The 25347-nt window shown below is 49.9% G+C and overlaps 1 protein-coding gene across 1 annotated transcript in view; it reads right to left on the reverse strand.

The window, feature by feature from the left end:
* Positions 1-25347, reverse strand: part of LOC147751412 (transient receptor potential cation channel subfamily A member 1-like) — a 978460-nt gene that overhangs the window by 879205 nt on the left and 73908 nt on the right. The window contains exon 2 of the mRNA XM_086938479.1: positions 24135-24245. The gene's annotated coding sequence lies outside the window, so the exon portion shown is untranslated. The remainder of the gene's footprint in view (positions 1-24134; positions 24246-25347) is intronic.

A 25347-nucleotide genomic window follows, 5' to 3' on the forward strand; every position in this document is an offset into this window, starting at 1 on the left:
TGGAGCTACACCTTATGGCTCTCCCCTGATGTTCTATTATCGCCGAAGACTCATGCGGTAATTAATCCCCGAATTTTAGGCAGAGGATATTACTACAGAGGTAAAATATACCGACAGTGCTTGCATTTACACACATGACACCTGCATGTTGTTGATTGACTGCATGACTGCATAGTACACACTCTAGGTCCTGAAGAATCGCGGAAAATTCCTTGTGCGAGAAACATGTTGACCATGTCAATATCCAACTTCACCAAGTCCCACCACACTTAACTCTGAGGTACTTAGGAAGTTGTTTTCACGTTTTTAACCGTAGAGGGGGACCCCCAGAATAAAGTAGCACTTTTTGGTACCCCCTACTACATTTTAAATCACCTTTTAGTTCCCTTACTCTATTGCCCACATACCCGCACTTCACCATAAGGCTGTTGGAAGAAAAGATCTCCCTCAAAGAGCCCCTCTTTGAGGTGAGCCCATCGGGGATTGCACCGCCTCCCCGACGAGGAGCAACGCCGATGATGAAGCATGACACCCATTCGGGTGTGTGAGGCAAATATTTCCAACATAATGGATGCCCAAGGGTGCCACATGTACACCCATGGTCCCGCCTAATACACAGCTTCTTCTCTGTCTTGAACCTTGATCATCACTCTTCAATGGTAGAACAAAAACGCTTTGATATCAAAGACCATGTGGCTGTTTTGCAGGACTTAAATGAAACAAGAAAAAGTCAAAGCAACGTATTGCAGAAGCCAACGACCACTGAAGAGAAACCACCCATCCCAGCAAGGCCTGCCTGGATTTCAAAGATTGGGGATCTAGTCAGAGAAAAGATTGCAGATAAGGAGGAATTTGGGCCTTCTTACAGACAACCAGTACCTGTGCTAGCAATCCAAGGATCAAGAACAGTGTTACTGCGGCCCCTTGCTGGAAGAAAGGAGAACAGGTTTGTATCCATCGACCTGGTAAAACCACATCAAGTGACCAATTAGAAGTAGGAGGCCAAGTGGACTCCAAAGATGTAGCAGACGCCCAAATCTGGATACAATCCAAGAGGTTCAAACTGAGAGACTGATAACTTTTGAAGACTCTGCAGTACAGAATAAAGGACTATGTAACAAAGCAATGGAACTTGTACCTCCTGAGATCCAAGTAACAGTTTGTCAAGAAACGCCTGCCTACAATGAAATAGTATCTGAGTATACGCATATGACAAGTGATCAAGTGGTTCCAGCGATTTAATCGAATCCTGAAGCAATCCCTACAATTGGCAGAACTGCCTCTGGCTATTTCATTAACTTTGATACGTTTTCCGAGGATCCAAGTGAACCTGAAACGATGCCAGCTAAAAGAGCTTTTAAAGAACAAGCAATGGAACTCTTTCATCAACTGAAAAAAACATATCTGGTTTTACCATGGGTTGAAGTATGGATTGTTTTACGTGTACTTTTTCTTCTACTTTGGTTGACTCTGGTATTTACCTTGGGAATGCTGATCAATGCGAAATATAGTACAAAGGACACAGTAAGTAATAACATCAACTTACTCCTCAAGCCACAGAAATCATCCCATCGTGAACAAAGAGAATTGTCCTCAGTGAACATCACAGCCGTTCCTATACCTGGTGGTATATCTTGGGACAGAACTAAGTATGACATCTTTGGTCCTGCAGAGGTGTTGAAGATTCCACTTCAATTCAAGGTTTCCTTGAGTGACTTTGTTTCACACAGCACCTTTTCTGATGATTGGGACTTTGAGACTGTTAATAATATGATGTCAGACTTAGAAATGTCTGCAAAATTTACAAATCATGAATACTTAGAAGGTTCATCAGATTATGAACAAATGTACTGTTATAATCACTATGGTCATCATTTCTTGCATACATCTAAAAATCCTAGATATGTATTAACTTATAACCAATTGGAACATTGTCCTACGCCACCGAAGGGTAGCTCAAAAAGATTTTTTGAAAAATTCTCATACTTTTCAGGGTCTAATATTTCAAACCCAGAATCATTTTACTTTAAAAATGTTAATAGGACAGGAAGGAAAAGTATGCTGACTAATACTAAGCAAATTTATTCTGCTGCTTTTTATGCTAAGCTGTCTACTTTAGGCTTAGACTTTTGGAAAGACAACATTGAGACAAAAACTGTCTGGGGCACAAAAGACTGGCAGGTGCAGAGATTAGAAGCTTTATTTAGAGCCTGCATTATCCCAGAACAAATAATGTTTTGAATGACACTGCCCAACAGACATCTTGTCTTGGGTTAGCCAAGAAAAGATTTAAATAAACCATCCATACCTACTTCTAAACCGGATAGTGAAAATACTACAGAAGGGGCGGTCGACGTAAATACTATTTTACTTAACAACAGAACAGATCCTGATTGGAAAGAATAGTGAATCTGGCCCACAGACACAAACACCTGTCAAGATAGATTCATGGATAAGACACAAGGGTTCACATTCACTAGGCCAGATCCAAGATATGTCCAGAGACATCATCCAGGGATAGTAACATCATACATTGTGGGAAAACTGTGCCTTGAATGGCTACAAAAATCTACAGTAAAAGAAGTAAAACAGCACTTATCTTTACTTAAAGATGGCGTTGATTTGAGGGACTTCTTACAAGGACCGACTAAACCACGTCATAAACGTTTTATATACGCCGGTATCTATGCCATTTATAATGAAGCGTGGAAAACAACGCAAGCAGAGACTGCATAACGAATACGAGAAATTGATCGTATTAATTTACAGAAATCTCTCTCTGTATTTGACAATGGGTTAACAGCTCTGTCATCCAGAATATATTCTTTGGACAGCATAGTATCCTCTGCCATAAACATAATGGAACAGGACTTGGTCATGTTACAACATGGTCAGTCACAATTGCGTTCTATAATGCTTTTGGGCTGTACATAACAAAACCTTTTTATCTGGTTATGTGCCTTGACGTCTAATCAACACCACATCATTGTTTTCTGAATTTAACCTTACAGATAAACAAATCACATTGGCACAGAGGGGAGCAGACTATACGGTGCTGAGCATTGAAAAACTGGAAAGATTACCATTAACTGTTTCTGAGAAACCAGAAACAGAATGGATAATACACGGTACAATCCCTCTGCCTGTTACGATTTTCCATTTTCAGTATTGTTTAAAACATATACCAGCATGCGTATATGAAAGGTTGGGTAAAAATTACATCAAGACATTCTGGGATTTACCTTATACACACAAATGTTGGAGTGGGGGAAAAGAAGTGTTTCTTAGTGGTACGAATTGCGAAAATGCACTAAGCGGTTCACTCTTATGTCAGGGTATTAATTTACACAGGGCCTGCGATGGTTCCTCGAACAACTTATCCTGCCACCTGCAAGGTTCTCCAGCTGCAGTGATTGATCCAATTTTTAGGCAGCTTTCTAATGGAAGTTATATTATGTTGAATGATCACATCTGCTGTGGCATGTTGCCAGGAACCCCCTATCTCGTAACTGTGTCAGCCAGGGTCACTTGCTGTATGCAAGTTTTGTTTCCTAAAACTAAGACAGATGAGGAGTCACCATTATGGCCTTCACTGAACATCCCTTCTATACGAATTGATACTTTAAGCAGAATGAAAGCCATTCTTTTACAAAAAACGGTGCCACTGACCTCGGCCTAAGAGACGTATGATCTGCAAGTTGCAAGCGCTTTTATCGACAAACTGCCCTATAAATTTCTCAGAAATGTTAGGTCGTATCTTAAACATGTCTGATACGAGTGGTATTGTACATGTATTTAAGACCATTTTTAGGACTGTAAGGACCCTTTGAAGCAGTCCTATGCATATTTCCAAAACTTCGTGCACCATGTGTTTGGCGGCCTGCCTCTCGTTTTGGGACTTGTAGCAGGGATACTATTTTTTCTCCTTCTGCTCCGATATGGCTCACCATCGACACCCAGATCACCTTGGAGAAAACTCTCCTGGCAATGAAGTGTTGTGGGCGCATGATACAAATACTGGGATTGACTCGTTTAGGAGATTTGAATGCCAATCTGGCAATATTGCATCTTACCTGTTCTATGATGCCTGCTATGTGGAAAAGAATGCGTGCTAGACATCTGTCTGACACTCCCATCAGTCCTGCCAACGGAAGTTGATACTTTGCTTGAACCAGTAATGGCTCATGCACTGTGTTGTCCTCAGCGGCTACCAATCCTGATGACGTCATTCGTTGAGATCTCACAGACACAAAATGCTTTGAATAAAACATTGCTTTTTATAAGCGTACAGCAAAAATGCTCTTTTCGAATGCAGTTTTATGTATTTTGGCTAGGCTTTTAACACATCATGTTTAGATATGTTTATGTGTTTAGAACTTAGCAATGTTGTACATATAAAGTGGAGTGGGTGTTGTGTGGCGTTTTAGGCTCTGAGTGAATTTTCCCAATTCATGCCCTATATAGGTACAATTCACATTGCCCTAATATAGGCATAGAAATCAAGCCCTAATTTAGACATAACCCATGCAGACCATCACAACGATGTCTTGGAAAATCGGCTTAAGCAATCAGGGACCTTCCCTTGCTTGAATCTTGATTTGTCCAAGAACTCATGTACTTTTCAAGAACGTCTTTCCTGATGTTATTATGCCTGACTTTACGTCAAACTATGGCATTCCTAGACACCTTCAAGGTATACATATAGCTTCACTTGCTCTACCAAGACGCGGTGGTTCGGAGCAGTTCGACTATCTACTTGCCTGACGCAGCTCAATACAGCAAGTGTTGAAGGAAGCCGACCCTCCAGATGATGCACTGATCAAGAGACTGCCTTTCTCTTGCCGAGAATCCAGCTCCAGTGTTTCCAAGCTCCCCTGGTGTTGGGAAATCGAATCCTGAGACTGAGATCCCAGACCTCCTTCATTCTAAACTAAGGTATGGAGCTGATTAGAACCTAGAGAAATCTTGGATAGATTCTTGGCAAAGAAAACTAAAACCTATGCTACGCAATACCTACTTGTTCCTGCGTACTAGACTTAGGTTAGGTACATTGGGGTAGGCGTTTTTTAGAAGCACCGTTGAATATTTTTAGTCATTGTTATTTATGTATGTATTTATATTTGGTTTAGGAACCATACAATGCTCTTACAGTATTATTTTATAATATTGTTCTCGCTGTACGCATTATACTTTGCAGTCTACATTACGATTGTAGCAGTTCACTTTCCTTGCTTGAAAAAGAAGACTATTCAATAAACCTTTTATTGAAAACGCCTGTCTCTCTATTTCTCTGCAACTCTGTAGAAACTAAGCATGCACGAGTGACTGAGTGAAATACTTATCTATTGTTTCCGTGACTCTAGAGATACATTTCTTATTCTTGGGAAACAAAGTTGTCATGTATATGCAGTTGTCAGAAACGAATCCCTTCTTGTGAATTCAAGAAAGTTTCTAGTGACCTCTGAGCTAGCTGGCACTCACTATTAAGTTTAATATATTCAATAGAGATCTAGTCGACCTCAGTCCTACGTCTAATCAATGGGATAGGATAGCTGACGAGCTAGTGGTGCTGCACCTGCGTGCCCGGGAGGCATCGAAGCCTGTGACTGTTGTTGGGCAGCCTACTCAGCGGCCTCAATACGTATCTCTACTGATGAAGGATATTGATCCAGAAACACAAGTCGAATCTCGTGTCTAGAGATGCCTGGAGAAACCAAGTACCTACTTGCACCAAACTTGGTTAAACACTTACAAACCCTTTCTTTTTCATTTGCGAAGACACACAAGCTGCATGACCCAGAATGCACAGGGGCAATCCAGCTGAGAGGTGGAGCAGCGTTCGCCCAATCCTGTTTACTGTTTAAGGGCTCCCGTGAGCCTCCCTAGCTGACGAGCTAGTGGTGCCTCACCTGCGCGCCCGGTAGGCATCGAAGCCTGTGACTGTGTTTGGGCAGCCTACTCAGCGGCCTCAATACTTATCTCTACTGATGAAGGATATTGATCCAGAAACACGAGTCGAGTCTTGTGTCTAGAGATGCCTGGAGAAACCAAGTACCTACTTACACCAAACTTGGTGAAACACTTACAAACCCTTTCTTTTTCATTTGCGAAGGCACACAAACTGCATGACCCAGAATGCACAGGGGCAATCCAGCTGAGAGGTGGAGCAGCGTGCACCCAATCCTGTTTACCAAATACTTATCTATTGTTTCCTCAACTCTAGAGATACATTTCTTATTCTTGGGAAACAAAGTTGTCATGTTTATGTGGTTGTCAGAAACTAATCCCTTCGTGTGAATTCGAGAAAGTTTCTAGTGACCTCTGATCTAGCTGGCACTCACTATTAAGTTTATTATATTCGATAAAGACGTAGTCGACCTTAGTCCTACGTTTAATCTATAGGATATATTATTCCAATGCGCAGAGCCTATTGGAAATATAGGAACTACACTACAGTACCACAACTCGGATCAGGACAGGGTCAAGAGGACGTCGAAGTGCTGGGACCAGAAGGAACCACCCACAGTGAGTAGATAGGGACTCCATGGAGAGCGTGTTCAGTGTGGAAACATGACCACGTGCTCCGCACAACTCTATGCGCAAGTCGCTGTTGGATTTTTAAAAATGAAGGACCCTTCCTAGTGGACCCTGAAGAAACCCAGTGGAAGACAGAAGGTTCGAGAGACAGCCCACCCATGGATACCCTAATAACCACGTTATCAACACCAGGGAAACCGGGTGCATACGTGTGAGGTGGTGTCGGAAACCGCTGTCAAACCCAATGGAGGACTTCAGAAAAGTGCAGCTGTGAAAGAAGGTAGAAGTGCCCGGTGGAATCCGAGGCTAAATTCTTGAAGAGAGGTACCTTGAAGCAGAAGGGAATCTATGTCACTCAGGAGTAACTAGGACACATGGAAGACGAATGCCCTCCGATGTCGGGTGCTGCAGGATGGATGACGAAGACCATGACTCTGCAGCTGTGAGGACCAGGCGATGCTGAGGAGGACCAGGAGCCATGCATGAGTTTTCCCATGAAGGATGTCGAGTTCTGTGGGGTCGGTGTCCAGCGGGAGCACAAACAAGCCTAGGCAAATGCAACCAATGCAGGAATCAAAGGAGCAACGTCGGGACCAGCAATGTACAGGGGACCCACCAACAGCAGTGGAGTCAAGCCAGACCCAAGCAATCAGGGGAGCCCAAAAGAAACAAGTGCGACCCTCAAGTGGACCCACAGGCCGGAGGCATTGGAGTCGCGAGAGGACCTCAAGCAGCTCACCGAAAGATGCAGGCTACAATGCACACGATCCTGTGTAGCTGTAGATTGTGGTTACTGGAGGTGCTCGAGGTTGGGGCTACTTGGAGCCCGAAGATATCCTTGGAAAGAAGTGAACAAGCCTTTTCAACTGCAAGTTGTCGCTGTGAGCGGAGGTTCGTTTATTGCAACCCCAACGAGGGATTTTGGCATCAAACTTGGTCAGAGGGCAGGGCAGGCCTCGGGAGCTGTGGAAAACCATCACTTGTATTGCCGAGCCTTTGGAGTCCGGAGGAGCTCAGGATCAGCAGACCGGTCTACTTAGTTATAGCGCCTGCGAATGCAGGGAAGTAACTACTTCACTCCGAAGGAGATTCCTTCAGGTGTCTTTGTTGCCCACAGGCCTTGGAAGGTTCCAGTATGGTGCACAGGCACAGATGATGCAGCAGACAGGAAGGGAGATGAAGTCGGGCCCAAATGAAGTCCAGCGAAGTCCAGGGTGCCCAGACGGTAGTAGTAGAAGTGGTGTCTGATCTGAAACTTATCCCACGACAAATCTAGGGATCTACACCCGGTAAGCCCTTAAGTACCCTAGGGAAAGTGTTAGGAAGATTCAAGGGACCCACCCAGCAGAGGGTCTGGACAGGGGGAGGTTTCCCCCATCGCCTTTGTTCAGTTTCGTGCAGAGCGGGAGCCAACGGCTCCCAGAACTGGTTTGAACTGGACTATGCACTGGGACACCAAGTGTGCACCTCATGCAGATTTTCTGCCGCTGTCAAGCACACCCACCCGGTCTCAATACACTAAATCCTATCTAGGAGGTGGTCCCACCTCCCTGTGACTGTCAGGATCTGAGTCGAACAGTATGCGCCTGCCTTATGCAGGTAGGACTTCGAGTCCCAGAACTCTGTGCGGCCAGGAGGCGGGGATTATTTGACCATCCTCAGCCCGGAAGTTGGGTTGTATTGGATTTTGATGCCTGTACGTAGCGGTGCGGCTGCCCGCTAGGTTCTTGTGTTCTGTGGTGCTTTGCGGGGTTTCGCTGAAGACAAGGACGTCCCCAGGTCTTTGTTCCAGGAACAGGAGAGGTGCGTTGCCGCGCTTGATCGAGGAATAGTGTATCGGCTGATGCACTCCGAGTGTTCTGTGGTGCTTCGCGGTTGTAGTCCGCAAAGACACGGACTCTCGTTGGCAGGAACCTGGATTTTCATAGGAGGAGATACCTTGGTAGTTTCCCGGTGCTTGGAGTGAATTCACTGAGGGAACACGAACATTCCGTATTGTTTTGTTGTGCTATTGATGGATAATTTGCAGTAGGATCGTCTGCACTAAAGAGCGGGGAGCACCCTCTTAACGTCACCTACCGGAATGTTTCTACGACCTAGGAGCCCAGAGGTACTATTGACTCTTTGTTCACATACTTTGCTTTCTTAAGTTTTTCTTTGGGCTTTGATGATGGTACTGCGTGGAAAAAGTCTTTGGTTTCTGTGACGTAACAGAAAGGAGTCTGGACCTGACCTGTGCACTGACCTTGCTGAGGAGACATCATCGTTTTGATAAGAGGTTGACCATTCCCTTTAGGTCTCCTGGTGTGTGTTCTGGTATGTAGAGGGAATTACTGTATGGAGGAGGGATAGAAGTAGAAAGCAGACAGGGTGTGTAATCTGTCCTTGTGTCTTTGTAGGCTCTACAGCAAGTTGTTCCACACTAAAGCGACCCTATGGTGACCCTCATTTCACTTCACATCATGGTGTTCTCAGCAAGGTACGAGGAGTAACATTAGGAAGGGAGAATATATATTGACTAAAGAGTAGTGGTCTAGGCCTTATTAACGGGTTGATTTTTGTCTTTCAGATTGCTGCAACCCGCGCAGCATCATCCCGGCCCATCCTTTTTTCCCTCCACTGATCACCTCTAAGCTCTGGGTACCAACAATAAACCGAGCTTGGGGAGATCTGGAGGTGGACCCCTAGAGCATCACCCGGATCCCAAAAGGCACCGAGAGGTCTTGACAGTGACAGGATGCCTATTGCTCCACCTTACTCTGCTCGAGCTTGGCTAAGCAGCAGGAGGGCAGAAATGTGCCTCTGGTCGGCACAACCATTTGTGCTGTCAGGGTCTAGAAGTTTGGCACCGGGAACACTGAGAGCCTAATGGAGGGCTGTTCCAATGCTTGGAAACATACCTCCCACACCATTTAAGGTGCAAGGGTATGCTACCTCCCACACCGTTTACAGAGCGGTGGTATGATTCGAAGATGTTTGATACCAAACATGATAGGATTGGTTGCAGCCATTTTCGATATGGTCATCACGTAATCACACTGTGCCTCTCTATATAGAATATGGCTGCCTCATTGACAACCCAGGAGAATGGACTCCATAAGCTGCAGGGGTGTCCTGCTCATGCAGGGGCACCCTCTCAGAACCAAGCACCCTGAATTCAGGGTTGCCAAGGCCTGCTATAGGGGTGACTTATAGGTTTTTAAGTGCAGTGACCCTTAGATATAGGAAACCTATATATTAAGTGAGTGGAGCAAGCACCAACTTACACAGGCTGGATTGGCAGGCCTGTAGTTCCATTTTGCATGGTCTCCCATGGATGGCATAATGCATGCTTCAGCCCATGGGAGTCCTCTGGGGGTACTTATGCCCTGGGTACCTTAATACCATATACTAGGGTCTGATATGGGTACCTCAGTATCCAATCTGGGATTGTACCTAGGTAGTAACACAACTATTTAGGGAGAAAGCAGATAGACTGATTAGCCTGATTAGCACCTGTACATCTTGTTGAACAAAGGGTAAATTGTGCCTCTTAAACCTTGTTAGGATTCCGGCCCCTCTGACCCCTTTCTATGGCCATGTCTTTCGCCATCACATGACTTACCAGGGGAGGGTATTTAGTTTCGTTACATCCCTGTAGTGGTGCTTGGTATCTTTTCATGTTTGGTTCCAGGTCCTGGGTTTATGGTCGAGAGATCGGTTCCTGATTTAGTCTGCTCGCTGGCTCGCGAGCACAGTCTTCACCCTCCCTTATCTGTTCCCTGCCCTGCCTTTCAGTCCCATGATCATGTTCCTGATTCCTGATTCCCCTCCCCTCCCCTTCCGAATTCCGCTGTTTTGCCGAAAGCACCCTATTGTTCGGACTGCCAGATTTTGGGGTTACTGGGGCTCCAGTACCCCTTATGTTTTAGAGACTAGGTGGAGATTGCTGTTACTGACATGCGGCTGTGCGTTTACGTTTTGTCTCCCGTCTCTACTTCTGCATATTTTGTAGCCTGGTAGCATCGTTGTGCTGGTTTGGGTGTATTCAGCGTTCACTCCACGGAATGCAGACACAGCGGTCCTGATCTTTATCGTTTTCCCTTCTGCCCTTTGTGTCCTTGTTTTAACGTGTGGATAAGACTAAGTAGGGGTTTTTTTCTGTCCTTAGCTGACTTTTTCCCCCTCATTTTTATTGGAGACGGGTTTTGGGATTAGTTCACTTCATGTTGGCCCCTTATACTTCTTCAACACATTGAAGACGCCTTCACAGGACCATCGGTGCACCAATACCTGAGTCATCGTGTTATTTATTGAAAGCGAACAACATGGTCATGGCTAAAGGAAGGATGGGGACACAGTCTGGTTTTCCCTATGTAGTAACGTTGTGCCTTATTCTTTAGGTGCAGCGACGTGGAGGTTGTTCTCCTGGTCAGACGTTGTCCCTCCCCTGTCTCTTCCCTTGTTATTCCCACCCTCTCCCGATGTTCATCTGATTGCTCAGTGTGAGGTTTCCATTGAGTGGCAGGTGGGCAGGGGTAGCGGATTGGGCCATACTATGTTCCTGCAGTGGTACGGGCTTCTGAGGTGGAACCCAACAGAATACCAAGCCCACGTAATTTTGTACACTGCCCGGGAGAGTATGGACAAGGAGTTGAATCTCACGGGTGGGGCTGCTAGTATTCTCACTATGCAAGATATGATGGGTGCCATTAACGCACTACAAAGTCAGATGCAGGATCTAAGACAAGAGAATGTGGGTTTAAGGCAGGAATTGGGTACGATGAAGGCCCAAGAAAAATCACAGCCTAGGGGTCATGTGCCCGTGTTGCAGCCCGCGACATTCTAGTATGAGGGACCGGACAGGGTTCTAGTACCGGGGCTCCTATTGCTGTAACGGTTACGTCACCTGTCCCGGTGCCTTTGGCGGCTCCAGAACGGTTCTCAGGGGACAGTGAGAAATTTAGCACCTTTATGAATCAGTGCTGTTTGCACTTTATATTTAGGCCTACGGCCTTCCCGGATGACTCGGCGAAAGTCGCCTTTATCATTTCATATTTGGCTGGCACAGCTGCCCTGTGGGCTATCCCCCTTGTGGATAACGACGATCGAGTACTGTACAGTTTCCCTGCTTTTCAGGAATTAATGCGGGGTCTCTTTGCTAAGCATGCTTTCATGCAGGCCAGTGATACAGAACTCTTAACCCCTTCGCTGCTCATGACTAGCTCAGCTCGTCATGAGGCACAGTTGAGCTGTGCTGATGACGAGCTGAGGTCGTCATGAACAATGGTAAATCTGGGAATGCAGCACCGGGGGAAAATACCTCTAGCAGCCAAGGTGTTAAAGCTGTGGCAGGGCAGGTCTTTTCACGCACTGCTCTCAGTTACCTATGATCATCAACTGTTAAATCGCCCAAGTCCATATAAAAAGATCTAGTTTAACCACTTTCACTGCTCTCCCTAGAGGAAGTGGCAACAACGTGGACTCCCCACTCTGTGAAGTGGTCCAAGTGATGAAATGGGTGGTACAGTTTGAGTAACTGATGGATATATACTGCTTCACACAGTGAAGCACCACGTTGTATGCCTTGTTAATATACACACCTGACACCAGCTACTGAGACACACACAGAGTGCATAGATTTTTAGAGTAGACCCACAGTTACTTTTTCGTATTTTCTAGGATTTGTTGTCGTACATCTCCACATTTAACCGACTGGTGTCTGAAACTCAGTGGCCTATGGCCAAAAGGACTTCATTGTTCTATCAGGGTCTGTGTGAGGAGCTTAAAGACATAGTGTCTCAGGTGGTTGATCCTCCCAATGATTGCGCTGCTTTCATGGATCTCGTGGTCAAGTTAAATCATAGGTTTTCTGAGAGACGTGGAGAACGCAATCACTTTCAGGTATCTCGTGGGGGGTATGTCAAACAAGAGGCGAAACCTGTTGTGGTGGAGCACAAAACAACTCCTGAACCAATGGATATAGGTGGAGTAAGAGGCCCATTGACCGCAGAAGAAAAGAAGCGAAGGAGAGAGAAGAATTTGTGTTTGTATTGCGGTCAGGGAGGTCATTACGCCAGGGAGTGTCCTGTAAAGCATTCTAGTGCACCGTCTAGTAAGAGGATAGCTTGTATCCATCAGGACAGTAGTCCTTGTTGTGGGGAAGGACTTAGGGGTACGTACGATGTCATGGGTGCAGTAGACAGGGTGCCTAGACATTTTGTGATAGCGGCTTGTTTGCTGCTTTCTTCTAGCAATAGAGTGCCAGTGTCGATCCTATTGCATTCCGGCGCCACAGGGAATTTTATGGATATTTCATTGGCTGACAAGTTGTCAATTCCCTGTGTTAATAAGGAACAGCCTGAGCCTGTGCGGGCGATTGATGGGACTGAGTTAACTTCAGGTCCTATTATGCGGCAGACGGTTCCCTTGAGTCTTTTGTGTGAAAACGGCCATTCCGACGCAGTGTGTTTTGATCTCATTGACGCTCTTTCCTTTGGTGTAGTGTTAGGGGTACCATGGTTACAAAAGCACAATCCCAAGATAGATTGGGTTCAACGTTTAGTGACCTTGGACTCTGCGCTTTGTTTAAAGAACTGCTATCTGGAGGCTACGGATTGGGTAACTCCTTTAACGTGTGCAGTAGGTAGTGTGGGTTCTGTCCCTTTGCAATATGTGGCCTTCCGGGACGTCTTTGATGAGGGTCATGCTCAGGGGCTCCCTCCTCACTGGCCTTTTGATTGTAAGATCGACCTGGTTCCGGGTGCCACTTCGCCATGTAGTCGCATTTATGCGCTCTCGGAACCAGAGGAACTACATCTCAAGGATTATCTGGATGAGATGTTAAGTAAGGGGTTTATTCGTCCCTCATGTTCACTGGTGTCCTCGGCCATCTTTTTTATTCCGAAAAAGGAGGGCACTTTCTGGGCATGTGTGGACTATAGGGCCCTGAACAAGGCCACGGTGAAAAACAAATATCCACTTCCACTTATTCCTGTGTTATTAGATCAGTTGCAGAAAGCCACAGTGTTCACCAAGTTAGATCTGCGGGGCGCATACCATCTTATACGAGTCCGCCCCGGGGATGAGTGGAAGACCTCGTTCAGGACTAAGTATGGCTTGTTTGAGTATTGCGTGATGCCATTCGGCTTGTGCAATGCGCCTGCAGCATTTCAGTTCTTCATTAATGAAGTTTTCCGAGAGTATCTGGACATAAGTGTCATCGTATATCGTGATGACACATTGATCTTTTCAGAGACTAGTGATGAACATCAAGAAAATGTGATACAAGTGCTGCAGAAATTAAAGGATCATCATCTGTATGCCAAATTAGAGAAGTGTCAGTTTAGTACCCCAAAGGTGGAGTTTTTGGGTTTCATAATTTCAGCAGAAGGAGTACAGATGGACCCCAGAAAGATCGAGTCTATCATAGCATGGCCGGTACCTACTGCGGTCAAGGATATACAGGTCCTTTTGGGGTTCGCTAATTTCTACCTGCGGTTTATCGCACACTTCTCTGATGTAGTGGCACCCATTTTTTTTTTTTTTTTTTAAGACCAACGGTCCCAAACTTTATTCAGTTTCACAGATAAGTCAGTAGTTATTCATACAGTGTCATAACAATGCATTATTGTATACAGCAAATTGTACATGGTGACATTTCGGTTATGCATGAGTGAAAATAAACATTGGCTGATGGAAGTGCATTAGTCCATAAGTGACGGTACCAGGAAATGTCTCATGACGCAGTGCTTGCGGCTCGTAGCACTGCAGAAGGACCAGCGTGGTCTCGGGGGTCAATAGTTATTGTCCGGAGTTGAGTTACCTGATCAGCACTGTAGCAGGTAGAGGCGGTGCCATTCCCTCCGCTGTTGTATGGGTCGCCAGGTGCCCGTTCCCTGACTACGGATACACCCAGCCTGCTGTATGCAAGACATGAACAGGGAAGGGGGGGGCCCAGCAGTATCATGAGTACAGTATGAACAGCCTCTGTGTCAACCAAAATATATAACGGGGGAGCATAATACAAGGGGAGGGGGGAAACCTGTCAATAACTGTTGGACTTGTATTTGCGTGTATGGTGGTGTATCTAAAGCTCTAGCTGTGTGTGGAGCATCCTATGTGGGTCGCGCGGGGCGGGGACAAGTGGAGAGGTGGTGTCACTGCAGCCGCAGGGCGAGGGGGGGGGGAGGGGGCAAAGGGCGGGGGGGAGGGGGAAGCGGAAGGGGACATCTCTGTCGTGCGGGGTCTCAAGGAGCCGGGGGGGGGGTATGGCGGCGGAGTCTGTGTCAGGCGTGGGTGGCAGGTGATTGGGCCCTTGCTATTCTGTGTCGGGACGGCACTCAATGCCGGCCTGGGTGCACGCTCGGTGGTAAGCGAGTAGTGTAGCATCCCAGTCTTGGGCTATCGGGTATTTCCGTAGGCCAACGGTTTCCTCCCTGTGTAGAGACACACTCTCCGCACAAGCCCAGTTGCTAAGAGAGCGGCGCCAGTCCACAGGGCGTGGCGGGGCAGCATTTTTCCATCGTCTGGTGATAAGGCGTTTGGCCGTAATGAGGCCCAAGTCCCAGAAACGCTCCCGTAGTTTAGTCTGCTTGGTTCTCTTGTAGAGTCCCAGTAAGCATACTTCCCACGTCTTGGGGAGGGTGACGCCTGTTGCCGCCGTCAGCATGTCCGCGACCGCCGACCAGTACGGGGTGAGATGAGCGCAGCTCCAGAGCGCATGTAGGAGGCATGAGTCCAGGAGGCCACATCTGGGACAGGCCGACGAAGTGAGTCCAAAGTAGCAATTCAGCTTATCCGGAGTTAGGTATGCGCGGTGGATGATATAATATTGGATCATTTTAAATTGCGCGTTGCGGGGGATAACTCTGGCGCCTGCTAATACAGCGGCCCACTGCTTGTCCGTCCAGTCCGTGCCTCGGTCGTTCGCCCATTTCTCCCTCAGTCGTTGAGAGGAGAATTGAGTATGACTGTGTAGGGCTTGCGCAAGCCAATGCACAATGTGGGACCCATTGCCCATCACATGTAAGTACTGGATGAGCAAATGAGTGGGTGGCTCATTGCTAAGATCACCCCATGTCTTCGTCAACTCATGCAGGAGTCTGGCGTGGGTTAGGAACTGACCCACCGGCAGTTCCGTGTCCGCGGCCAAGGCCTCGAAGGGCAGTAACTCTCCGTCGCTATATAGGCCGCTCAGGTCATCCAAGCCTGCCTCGGTCCAGCTGCGCAGTTCGCTTGAGGACAACGTGTCAGCGCCCAAGGGAGTCCCCAGCAGAGGTAGGTTCGGGGCATAGGGCACCGTGTGTTTGGTGAGCTTGAGGCTCCGTGCAAAGCACCGTTTTGCTACCGCCACATGCACCTGCGTGGGAGGTCGGCCCCGTGTTAGGGGGTGGAAGAGCGTTATTGCCTGCACGGGAGATAGGATGGTGTCGGCGGTGGCCGTGTCCATCAGATTCTTACCGCTCAGCCAGTAGGCTACCCATTGCAGCTGTACTGCTAAGTAGTAGAGCTCCTGATCTGGGACCGCTAAGCCTCCGGCATCTGTGGCTGCGTATAGGGTCTTCAGCGCCACCCGGGGTCTCCCCTTATTCCAAATAAGGCGTCTGGTGAGGGTTTCCAATCCCTTAAATATGCGCGCAGGCACATACACTGGCAGGTTGGTGTAATAATAGAGGAGCCGGGGGAGCATTATCATCTTGGTTAGAGCCACTCTAGCCGGCACATTAAGTGGGAGGGAGTTCCAAAACGTGACCTGGGCCGCAAGCGAGGATATCGCTCTCACCAGGTTACCCTCCAGGAGATCCACTGGGTCCCGATAAATTAAGATCCCTAGGTACCGGAATACCATCGGGTGCCATCGGAGTGTCTCGCCCATCATGCGCACATCGCACTGTGGCATCTCGCCATCGAAGGCATAGGCGCCTGACTTGGCCCAGTTAACGTGGAGCCCTGACCTGTCTCCAAATGCCCGAAAGATGTCCGTGATTGCCGTAGGAATGCGCGTGAGGTCCCTAACATAAAGTAATAAATCGTCGGCATACAGAGACACCGAGTGGATGCCATCCCCTAGCGGGATGCCCCAGGCTATTCCGGAGACGCGGAGCATTTCCGCCAGTGGTTCCATCGCTAAGGCGAATAATATAGGGGAGAGGGGGCAGCCCTGCCTAGTACCTCTCCCGATGCGGATTCTGTCGGAGAACAACCGTCCAGTCCGGACCCGGACTTCGGGCGCTCGATAGAGGAGTCCCACCATCTGGACGTAGGCGTCGCCCAGCTCGTACTTCTCGAGGACTCGGAGGAGATATGGCCATTCCACTGAGTCGAACGCCTTTTCCAGGTCAAGCACGATGCACCCCGAGCGTGGCCAGGTCGGGATTGCATAACGCTGGACTCTGAAAAAGCGGCGTAGATTGTAGGATGTGCTCCGGGTGGGTACGAAGCCATTCTGATCAGAGTGTACCAGAGCGGGGATCAGTGGTGCAAGCCTCCGGGCCAGTGCCGCTGCGAGTATTTTATAATCGGTGTTGAGGAGCGCTAGCGGCCTATATGAGCCGAGTTCGTTCGCTTCCCTACCCGGTTTCAGCAGGGAGACCACGTTAGCTGCGTTTAGGGACGCCGGAAATTCAGCGTCTTCCGACGCCGCCTTGTACATTTTCAGCAGTTCTGGTATCAACACCAGCGAATAGGCTTTAAAGAATTCCGCCGGGAGTCCGTCAGGGCCCGGCGCCTTGCAATTGGAGAGGGAGAAAATCACCTCCCGCAGCTCCTCGCCGGTGAGTGCAGCACCTAGTTCCGCTTGTTGGGCAGCGGTGGCAGTCGGGAGCTGTAATGCCGCTAGGTAGTCCGCGATCTCCACCACTGTGGCCCGTAACCGCGTGCTGTACAAGGATTTATAGTGCGATGTGAACGCTTCATGGATCTGTGTCTGGGTATAAACCTCAACGCCCTGGGCCGTACGGATTGATAGGACTGACGCGGATTGTGTGTCTTGCCGTACCAACCACGACAGTAACCTGCCGGGCTTGTCACCTGCGTTGTGTGTGCGCGCGGAGTGTGCTGTGAAGTTAACGTTCTTCAGGCGCTCCATCAATACTGCGTGGTCTGCCCTAGCCGAGATCAGCCGGGAATCATCGCCCCCTGTTGCCTCCCGTTCCCTGTCTAACAGTTCCTTCTCCGCCCGTGTCAACTCTCTTTCCACCTGTCTGCGCAGGCCCGCCTGTACACCCAGGCAGTTCCCCCGGGTCACCGCCTTGAAGGCGTCCCATTCGGTCCTCGGGGAGGAGGTCGAGTCAGTATTGTCCTCGAAATATTGTAAGATCTTCCCGGATATCTCCTCTCGGAATGTGGTGTCAAGTAGGAGATCCGGTTGCAGGCGCCATGTGGGTACGGGCGGATGTGGGCGCCTCCATCCATAGACCAGCGTGTGTGGGTTATGGTCCGAGTGCGTCCGGCCCAGGTAGTCAGTGTCTGTCACGGAGGGGATTAGGTCACGGGACAACATGTATCTGTCCAACCTGACGTGTAAGGAGTGGGCTCCCGAGTAGTAGGAGTACACCCGGGCAGTGGGGTTTCTGACGCGCCAGGCATCACGTATATTCCATTGTGTTGCCCAGTCTAGTAGGGCCCTGGAGGTCGTCTGCACTGGGGCGAGTGCCGTTGGGGGGGACGAGCGTTCAAGGGAGGCATCTAACACGCAGTTGTAATCCCCGCCTATCATCAGGGGTACGTCAGGCCAGGTCGCAATTACCGCCGATAGCCGTGTGAAGAATTTCCCCTGGTCTACATTAGGTGCGTATATGGAGGCTATGACAATCTGTTGCCCGTCCAGTCTGCCCTGTATGAAGACATAGCGCCCCTCAGTGTCAATAGTGCTGTGTGTCAGTGCAAACGGAACCCCGGGCCGAACCCAGATCAGGGTCCCTCGCGCAAATGCTGAGAAGGTGGTGGCTATCATCTGCCCTCTCCACCTACGGCGAAGCGCGGCCACCTCGGCAGCGACCAGGTGTGTCTCCTGTAGTAGTGCAATCTGGATCTGATGTCTCTTAAGATATGAGTACACCTGGTATCTACGTGAGGGTGTGTGCATGCCCCTAACATTCCAGATGCAGAATTTAATCGTAGCCATCATAGTATTTATTGCGCTCAGGTGCCCATCCCACCCCCCCCGGCCCCCAACCCACCCCGCCCACACCCGCACAGCAGCAGCAAGCAGTGAACATGTTATCTCCCCGCCCACTCCCACAGACCCAAGGATGCACGCAGTTGCATTTCAGTGCCAATACAAGTCTCAAAACGAAGAACCTGAACATAAACATAATACCAAAAGGGCAACAACAAAACGTGTCACCGCCCAAACGCTCTATCGAGCTCAATCAATCCGTGAGTTCAATGGGGGGATGACTAAATACAGCACTTGGATAGAACAAGGTAGTTCGTAACGCCAAGAGAGCTGTGGAGGCTCCCCTCCACGGGCATTGGGCCATAAGGGCACCAGGAGTCAGTGTCAATGTCCGCAGACAGGTCGGAGTTCCCAATGTCGCTGGACCGGTCAGTCCCATGGCAGGACCACGTCTTACATTCCCTACGGGAGGGGCACTCACCTCCAGGGGTACGTCCACCACTTCAATTGTATGGTCCCGGTGGCCTTCCAGTGAAATAGCTCCAGCTCTCCACCCGGTGCCATTGTAACTCCGCGGCAGCCCGGTGGATGGGGGAGTTAGAGGATAGAGTGTATACCCCGGGGGTGGGGGCGTACATGTCTGCCGGGGTCGCCAGGGATGCTGGCGTGGGTCCTCGATCGGGCCATCCTCGGAGGTGAGCTGGCCATTCCGTTATGTTGGTTGCAGTGATCTAGCCAGAGCTAGGCTGGGGAGGGTTTCTCATGCTATCAGATCAGATGTTTGGGGTGTGACGTCTGGCAGGCCCTCCGGGTTTGAGTCATCCGGCAATCCGTACATATAGTCGTCGTCCTCGCTCCCGCGTGATCGCGGGCTGGCGTTGGAGATCAGGATAGGCGATTGTGACCCGCTGATCTCAGCTGTTATGCGGACGGCCTCCAGTTGTTCATTCTGCATCTGCTCCGGGGTGGGGCCGATTTCTGCTTCCACGGCCGGGGATCCGGCCCTTGAGTTGCGTCGTTGTCTCCGCCTGCGCGTGCCTCGGTTCCGGCGTTGCTCCGTTGGTGCGGGTCCGGGATTCGTGTCCACTCCTGAATCTAACCAGGCCGTTGCCGCCTCCGGGGTGTCGAAAAAGTGGGTCTTGTCCTGTGCCACCACTCGGAGCCGTGCCGGGAATAGCAATGAATACTTGAGAGCCAGGAGCCGCTGCTTCACCGCAAGGAAGGATTGGCGTCTCCGTTGAACCTGTATGGTGTAATCAGGGAAGAACATCACTTTGGCGTTGTCCACCTGCACGTTTGATAGTTTCCGTGTTTCTCGGAGGATGGCGTCCCGATCGCGGTAGTTCAACACTCGCATGAGCATCGGTCTCGGGTTGGAGCCCTCGGGGGGTGGGCGGGATGGTACTCTGTGCGCCCTCTCCACTACAAAGTGTGGTGATAGCGTGCCCTCCGGTAGTAGCTCTCTTAGCCAGGTCTCCATGTGTTCCGCCGTCTCTCTCCGTTCCCATCGTTCCGGCAGACCCACTATGCGCACGTTGTTCCTTCTGGCCCGTCCCTCCGCATCCTCCGCTCTATCCTCAAGGAACTCCACTCGGTTGAGCAGGTCTCGGACGTGCTTGTCCGTCTGTGCCAACTTGGGTGTGGTCTCCGCCACCGTATGTTCCAGAGACGTTGTGCGGTCGGATAGTTTCTTGTGGTCTGCTCGGAGGAGTGTCAGGTCCACAGCTACCTTATCGATCCTGTTCTCCAGTGACGTACGGGTCAGTTGCATGGACTCCTCCAGGCGCTCCATGGCTGCCAGCATAGTGTCCAGTTTGGAGGCCGTGTGGTCAGCTTCTGTGGACTTCACCATTTTTCCTTTTCCCAGCGGCCCTCCGGTGCCAGTCTTCGCCCTGGTTCCCCCTGACATGAGGGTGGTCTGTGCAGCTGGGCGGTTAAGCGAGTATGCCCTCGCAGTGCGTAGTGTTGGGGCTCGTGAGTGTGAGTCTCACAGCCAGGTTCTCTGCGTCACCCGTGGTGTATGGCGCGTGGTCCGGATGTGGGGGGGGGGGTGGGGGCTGCCTCACCGCAGGGTCCCAGGATTCTGCGTCTTGGCACTGTCTGGGGAGGTCGGGGTGGTCGTGGAGTGGCCGGTATGAGATCCCCCAAGGTGTTCCAGCCCGTGCCAGGAGCGCCCGTGTTGCAGTTGCCTCTCGGTTGCACTATGCGTCGGCCTGCCAGGCTGGGTCTCCAGATCTCTCCGACTGTGTCCGTCCTCAGGGCCTGGGAAGATGCCAGGTGCCAGGTGCCACCGGGCGTCACGTGGGGGCCCCGTATAGCTCAGCGGTAGTCCGGTATAGGCGGCTTGTGCTCAGTGTCCGCTCCTGTACCAGTCAGGAGATTCTCCCAGGGTCGGGCCGGCCGTCAGGGGGTCAGCGCAACGTGGTTCCAGCTTGCGCGTGGTGTGGTCTGGGCCCTTCGGTGTCAGATAGGTCCGGCGCCGACCAGGAACGGCATCCAGGCAGTGGACGGGTGCAGGGGCCCAGAGGGGTCGGGCCGTGTGTCCTCCGGTGCTGGTCGGCTGGGTCCAGGGGAGACGATGTCTGCGTGGGCCCTGTTACAGCCAGGCCCGGAGGTCCTCCGGTGTCCGTCAAGTCCGGCCGGGTGGCTCCCACACCGGTGGCCGAGGCGGGTTGGTGTCACTGCCCTCCACGGGCCGGTGCGGCCTGGTCACTGGCAGCTCCTGGGGTCCACGAGTGGCTGGGTCGTCGGGTGGATAGGGTTCCGCGGTGTGGGTCCCCCTCCTCGGTCAGGCCCGTGTTGGGACGACGGGCGGGCAAGGGGGTCCAGGGGACTAGGCCTCCCAGTGTCTGTTTCGGGCCGCCATGACCCAGGGGCGATGGCGCCAGAGCGGGTTCCACGCACTCACCCCACTCACACGGTGCCCGGCGGGTCGTCCCTTGAAGTGGCTGGCAGGGCAGGCTGCGTCTATGGGCCGCCGTGGGCCCCGTCGGCAAGCTGAGTGTTCGGATCTGGGGCCCCTGTGAAGCCGGGCCGCTGGGGAGTGTCCGGCGTGCAGGTCTCGGTCTCCGTTCCCTGGTCAGTTGCGGCGCCGAGGCCACACGTGTCGCGGCCTACTTCGCAAGGCCGGATCCCCGGCCTCAGGTGACTGGGGTCGCTGGCCGGAAGGGCACTCTGGGCGGCCAGCTGCCGGGGCCGCCGCCGGTCGGAGGGTCGGGTGCTCCGATTCTCTCAAAAATCGTCCTGGTGGTGGATCAGGGTCCCGGGGGCACTCGGTCCGAGTTTGGGCCCGGTACCCCTGGAAATGAAGGAGAAAAGGCCCGCGGTGGGAGAGCCTCGCACGGAGCTCAGCCCGGGCACGTCCTCTCACATCTCGTGCTTGGCCACGCCATGTAGTGGCACCCATGACACGCTTATTGAGGAAGGGGGTTCCCTTTGTCTGGTCTCTAGAACGTATTTATTTTAGAACTAGACATCGCCAAGTATTACTGACTTTATTATGTTGCTGCCAAAAAGAAAGAAAGTATTACTTACTTTAGAGAATGATGTGACAAGAGAAGGGGGCTAGGCAGTCATGCACCTCTAGAATCACCTGTACCCCGGTCGACTGGAGACAGCATAAAAGTATATGAGCATATAAATTCAATAGGCCAGTAAGACTGGGCGCTATTCCTGTTTTCCTGGTATGCTTCATCCCGCACCTCAACATCTCTCGAAACAATAAATCCTGAAGCACCCACAAATAATGCTATCACAAGTGATCTCGCTCTTGAACTGCATTAGCCACGTTTTTGCTAGGTTGAGTGGAATAAAACATTTCTGTTGGTGACCACTCACACAAAGTTGGGAATTCATTTGACTTCTCTCAGGCGTTCTTAGAGAACCCATAATAATTTTAGAAGGCTCCATGAGATGTACCATGAAGCACTGCTTTTTATACTAATTAAAGAGAAACATTAAAACCATTTAAAAAAAAATTATTATTGATTGAACAGGAATTTAGCACAATTGAACAATGGAAGTTACCATCCGGCTAGATGAGGGGTTGGTCGCCCAATAGAGGCACTCGCAAACATCAACCTTTGGTACGCCAGTGAGTCTCCATTATGTCAATATGATTAGGATTGCGATCCCCCCTGTGATTTGGTTATATTTTCCCCTAAAGGTATGCTCAGTTGCGGCCGGCATGACTCACGGGTGGGAGGGCAGAGGGTTGCACAAGAGGGTGTCACGCGGGGTGGAGGGGGTTGCTGGGGGGGGAGTTAATTTTAAATAAATATTAAAAACGTACCTCCGCCAGCCCTGTGTGGTCCCGCTTCGCATCGCCTCTGCTCCGATTCCTTGCAGAGAGCAAGGCAGCCTGCCTACCCTCCCCTAAGTCAATCACAACACTGTAATGGCAGCATTGTGATTGGCTGAGACGCCGACCAGACAGGCGTCTAAGGGGGGGCCATTTTCTCCATGTAGTCTGCATGCAGCCTACATGGAAAAAAGGGAGAGTATAGCAGTCTGCACCCACAACAGTGGGCAAGACACTCCTCCCCTTCCCTGGAGCAGGACCTGCCAACCAAACCCTTCTGCTTTCTCGCAGTGCAAGAAGCAGAAACATAACATTTTATTTATATTTCCATTTTATGTTTCTGCTTCTCGCACTGCGGGAAAGCAGTAGGGCGAAGCTCCTCCCCACACATGGAGGAGCCGCCCTCGGATATTTTGCATTCTAGTGAGATCTATCTAGGGTACAGTGTTAATCACATGTACTTGTTTCCGACCCTTACATGAGCAGATTAGGACTGCGGTTCTGATGGAATGCCATGATCTTTATGACAGTAATAGGGCATGAAACATGTCGACCTTCTTTTAAAATATCATTTTGTACTGGATTGGATAGTTATATTCATCTCTAGCCAGATCATATGTTTTTAATTATAACAAAGGAACCCAGTTAATAAATAGCCTTTTGGGTTCTTTAAGTTATTTTTACGTCACACTTTTTTGACAAATCCACTCATGTTTCACACACACCATCAAACATCACTCTCCACATCGGGAAAAACAAAAGAACTCTGTCAAAGAGCACCCTTGTAGGGCCCTTTGAGCATTGCAGCGCCGGCCCAACGAGGAGCTGCCTGATGATGAAGTATGACACCCCTTGAGGTGTGCTAGGGCCCTTGCTCCTAAAGGAGCAGATCCCCCTACCTGCCTCTCCTTTGCAGCCTCCAACCTTAACTCTTGATAGGAATTGCATACCCTCTTTTCCTATGCAAAGGAAGTTATGTTATCCACACAGAGAATCTCCCTTACTTGCCAACGCACAATACACTATTGCATTCTACTATCATAATTAAATCTTATCTTGAAGAGATACCTGTATTTCCAGGGAAGTAACATTTTTGTATGAATCAGAAAACAAAGACACAGACACCTCCAGCAGTATAAAATTTCACACGTTCACTAAAACGGAACCTTTACAATAAGAAAGGATAAAATGTCTTACCTGGCAAATGGCACGGTGCTGACCTACAGTAGCAAAATAAAAAGGTGTGCGTATTCTCTTATTGTGCTGTTCCAGCAGGGCACCGTTTTCCAGTAAGAGCTGCACTATGCTCTGTTCATAGATAAACAAAGTTGTGTTAAGTTTCTTTGTGGTGTCATCTTGCAGAACACCTGAACAATCAACTTCACATTTTCATTGAAATCACATCACAAAGGTTTCATTCGTATAACTACTTGTGTGCACCATGTGAGAAACTGGTCTATTAGTTGAAGTGAATGGTAGTCCTCTTCAAGTAATAATTACACTATTCCTTACAAGGGCCGGATATTTTTCAATAATTTCAAGAGGAGCTCAATGCTTGGTAGCTGTGGCACAGAGCAGACAGGCTTAGCGTAGGGAAAATGTTAAAGCAATTGTTTGACTTCTGTGGACCCCCACTTAATCATTACTGGAACCTGGTGACACCCACTGAATCATTATTGGAAGCTGGGGACACCCACGGAGCCATTACTGAAAGCTGGGGAGTCTAGCCTAAGAACTTTCAATGATTTGAACCACAAAAAATATACACAAAAATACAGAAACAAGCATTAATCAAACAAATACACAAATGATGAAATGTTTATTTAATTTGATAACAAGTATAAAAACAAATCCTTTGTACTGACCAGACTGTTGCTGTTGTCGCCGCTAGAGCTCCTATCCTCGCGTTTGCTTTCACCCGGCCTCCCTGTGTCCCAGGAGGGATTGACCGCCCTCCCGCAACGCTACAACTTGCAGCACCCACTTCGCGGGCGCTGCTGCGCGGTGAGTGGCGTGGGGTCGAGGCTGGGGGAGTACTCGCGTTGTTGGGCCTGTCCCAGGAGGAGGGGGCACCGGAAAAACATCGAGGGAGCGCGCCGCAGGGACTCGTAAGACCAGGAGTCCCTGCGCTGCACAGGTGTGCACGGGCGCGCCCCCAGGAAGACACGCCCCCTGCTTGTCCAGGATACTAAAGAGGGAACCTGTGTAGTCTCCAGCGGGATCCTTTGTACTGACCAGACTGTTGCTGTTGTCGCCGCTAGAGCTCCTATCCTCGCGTTTGCTTTCACCCGGCCTCCCTGTGTCCCAGGAGGGATTGACCGCCCTCCCGCAACGCTACAACTTGCAGGACCCGCTTCGCGGGCGCTGCTGCACGGTGAGTGGCGTGGGGTCGAGGCTGGGGGAGTACTCG

This window comes from Lissotriton vulgaris, chromosome 1_1 (genome assembly GCF_964263255.1).
Source record: "Lissotriton vulgaris chromosome 1_1, aLisVul1.2, whole genome shotgun sequence".
In the NCBI taxonomy this organism is placed as follows: domain Eukaryota; kingdom Metazoa; phylum Chordata; class Amphibia; order Caudata; family Salamandridae; genus Lissotriton; species Lissotriton vulgaris.